At 41.2% G+C, this 3,574-nt stretch overlaps 1 long non-coding RNA gene across 1 annotated transcript; it reads left to right on the forward strand.

The window, feature by feature from the left end:
• Positions 1 to 607: 607 nt before the first annotated feature.
• On the forward strand, positions 608 to 2,970 carry LOC310917949. Its single transcript, XR_014591529.1, has 2 exons — positions 608 to 886; positions 1,456 to 2,970. It is a non-coding gene; the product is annotated as an uncharacterized lncRNA (long non-coding RNA).
• The last annotated feature ends 604 nt before the right edge of the window (positions 2,971 to 3,574 follow it).

The raw sequence follows: 3,574 nt of genomic DNA on the forward strand, positions 1-3,574 counted from the left end.
ACTATTATTATGAAATTTAAATTACAAAGATAGAAAACATCAAAACATCAGGGAGAGAATTTAACCTTTTTGATCAACCTTTCTCCTCCATTTTCTTACTATTAATTTTCAACCAGAAGTGTTTCTTTTGTCCTGTAGTAATCACCCATCTCCAAGAAGTGAGAATACTCTTGCAAAACTAATAAATGAGAATCTTTTTGCAAAGATATTTATTTATATGCCTGGCACTTCAGGGTGTTTAGAGGGTAAGCTCAAACTGTGAGCTCTGCACTGTGTAAATTTAGAAGCGATTTTTCTAAATGTCAAGTATTTATTACATGAAAAAAACATTTGGAGTGTAGAGCAGTCCCCAGTGATATACAGTGCATTTGAGGAAGGACTTCTTGGATGAACAGAAGTAATATTTGAGAGATGAAAAGCAAGTCCTCTATTTGAAATTGCTTTGTGTACATGGAAAGAAGGTAGAAGGTAGAAAGGTAGAAGACCAGTTCAGTATTTTGTTTTGTCTCATGCATAAAACAGTGGTTTTCCAAACCTTTATAACCTTTATACCAATCTGTCTTTTCTCATCCTGCAGCACTCTGCTTCTCCTTCTTCCCCCCATAACAGCTCCAGCAGGCTTCATCCAGACCACAGAATGCAGAATTTATTCATGCAGGATTTTACCCACATAGTGCCTTACCTTAAATGTCAACATATCTCTGAAGCAGTAAAGTGCAACTCTCCAACTGGAGGCTGATATGGAATATGAGGGACACTGATCTATTGTGAGAAGCCTGTGATGACTGTTGTTTTGCATGGAAATATGAGAACCATCAGAAGTAAGGGAAGGAAAAATTGAAGGTGGCATTACAACAACATCAGCCAACTTCCTCAGCATTCAATGGTACATCATCTTGGGGCTTAGATGTTTATGTATGTCCAGTTTGTTTACATGTTCTCTCACCTGATTCTCTTCCACCAAGGTACAAGTTTCTTGCTACAATCTTTCATGCTGGTCTCTGGGGATTCCTGAATTGTGTCTTTCTAGCAAAGGCTGAGGTGAAGAGGATATTAAGTACCTCAGCCTTGTCCATCTCTTGCATAACCAGAAACACCTGCCCCTTTAGGCAGCAGGCCCGCATTTTCAATGCTCCACATGTATTTATGGAAGCTTTTCTTGTTGCTCTTGACATTCCTTCCCCAAATCAATTCCAGATGGCTTTGACTCTTTCCTAACCATGTCTGTTTTCTCAAAAGGTGTCTCTGCATTTGTCACAGGTTACCTGACCCTAATTCAACTTTCAGCATATTTCATTTTGAGGTCTGAGTTTTTCCAGGAACTCCTTAGCAATCCACACAAGGCCCCCTGACATTTTTGTCTGACTTCCTATTCTTTAGGAGGGATTGTTCTTAAGCATAAGGAAGGTGATTGTTGAATATCAACCAGGTTTCTTGGACCTCTTTTCCCTTTAGGCTTCTATCCCATGGGACTCTTTCAAGTGGATCCCAGAAGAGACCAAAGTCTTCTCTCCTAAGGGCCTAAGAGTTGGGATATTGGTCTTTGCCCTGCTGTGTCCTCTCAGGATACTTAACTTCACCATCTCTTGGTCACTGCAGTCAAGGCAGCCTTTGATCCTCACATCCTCAGGGAGCCTTCCCTTCTTTGTAAGTGTGAGGTCCAACAGGGCACCTCTCCCTGCTGTCTCCTCTATCACTTGGGTCTGGATGTTTTCATCAATGCTCTCCAGGAACCTCCAAGGCTGTGCTCTTCCTCCAGCAGATATTGGTATGGTTACAGTCTGCTGTGAGGACCAGAACCAGCGAATGGGAGGCTGTGAAAGGCCTCATCGACTTGTTTTTCCTGATCAGAGAAGACACCCTCTGTATCAGGCACCTCCTTCCCCATGGAGGTGCCTCATACCTTGGGCTAGGGCTGCTCCATCTGTCATTCCACAGCAGCCTGCCCTGTTCCCTGGCTGGGGGAGGTGGGACAGTCCATGGTGGTTAAGCCATTCCCTGTTAGCCCATGTGTGGAGCACCTACAGTGTTTGTTCATCTGATGACAGTAAGTGAAGGTCTGTGGATAGAAGTTCTGTGTTTTAATAGTCCATCTAATAAAGTTGGGGGAAAATGACAAACTTTCATCTGAAAGCCTTTCTTCATGTCTGAAAGAGATACTGTGAAGTTCAAAGCAATTGTTCCAAACTCAGTCAGACACATAGGAGCTCTACTACTTACAGAGGAAAAGGCAGCTAGAGAATTATGGTTTAGAAAAGAGAAAAGCTGAAAACATATCTTGCAAAGGACAGAGAAAGACAAGTAATTTAGAGCCTGTGAGGAAAGTGGAGAGGTTAGTGGTAGAAAGGATATAGCAGGTGCATGACATACACACACACAAAAAAAAAAAACCCCAAAAAACCAAAAAAAACCCCACAGCAAAGCCTAGAAGCCAGAAAAATTAAAATGTTAATTAGACATTAGCATTTTAAAAAGGATATTTTTTGAGACATTTTATGTCCTGGTTTCCTGTGGGAATGGAGTGCATTTTCTCCCTAGTATCTGGTACAGTGCACAGTGTTTTGGATTCAGGGTGAGAATAAAGTTGATAACACACTGATGTTTTGGTTGTTGCTGAGTAGTGCTTGCACTGAGCCAAGGACTTTTCAGTGTCTCATGCTCTGAAAGTGAGGAGATAGTTGGGATAGAGAAGAGCCAGGACAACTGATGAAACTGGACAAAGGGATATTCCCCACCACAGAACCTCACATTCAGGATATAAACTGGGGAGAGTTGACCTAGAGGGGAAGAGCTCAACTCAGGGAAGGGCTGGACATCAGTCAGTGGGTGGTGAGAAACTGTATTGTGCATCACTTTTTTCTCCTGGCTTTTATTCCTCTCTCTTTTTGTAATCTTCCTTTTCATTGTAATAATTAGTAGTAGTAGTACTGTTTTATACATCATCTAAATTATTAAACTGTTCTTATCTCAGTTCCTGGGTTTTACTCTGTCTGATTCTTCTCCTCATCCCACCAGGGGTGAGGGGGCAGGGAGCAAGCAAGTGGCTGGCTGGCACTTAGTCACCAGCTAAGGTTAAACCATGACACCATATTAAACTGAGAACTGCCCACTATCATGCTGAAAAGCCTTCAAGAAAGAAGAAAAAGGAAAGGAAAATAGGAAAAGGAAAAACAGAAAACTCACAGAAAGCACCATTCAAGTTTAAAAGGACAGTGAAAGGAGCTACTAGACTTTGATGGAAGTCATATCCAAATTGGAAACCCAGGAAATTCTGGCAGTTGAAAAGTAGATCTCTAATGATATGGTTCAAATACATTTTAAAGTGGCAAGTTGCCAATAAAAAATACTTTCAGGCACATCAAAACCATGATGTCTGCCAGAAATTCAGTGCAGCTTCAAGTGAGACAGTCAAGAAGTAGAAAGATTACTCAGCAAAAATAAGAAAAATCTTAGATGAATGCTGCTCATTAAGGAAAAGGTGAAGGAGCCCCCTGAGACAGATAAAGAACAATTTCAAACTGAAAAGGTTTTGAAACAAATCAATACATTGACAGGTAAGAAGGCAGAATGGCAA

Source organism: Zosterops lateralis (genome assembly GCF_965231275.1).
Source record: "Zosterops lateralis genome assembly, chromosome: 1".
Lineage (NCBI taxonomy): Eukaryota > Metazoa > Chordata > Aves > Passeriformes > Zosteropidae > Zosterops > Zosterops lateralis.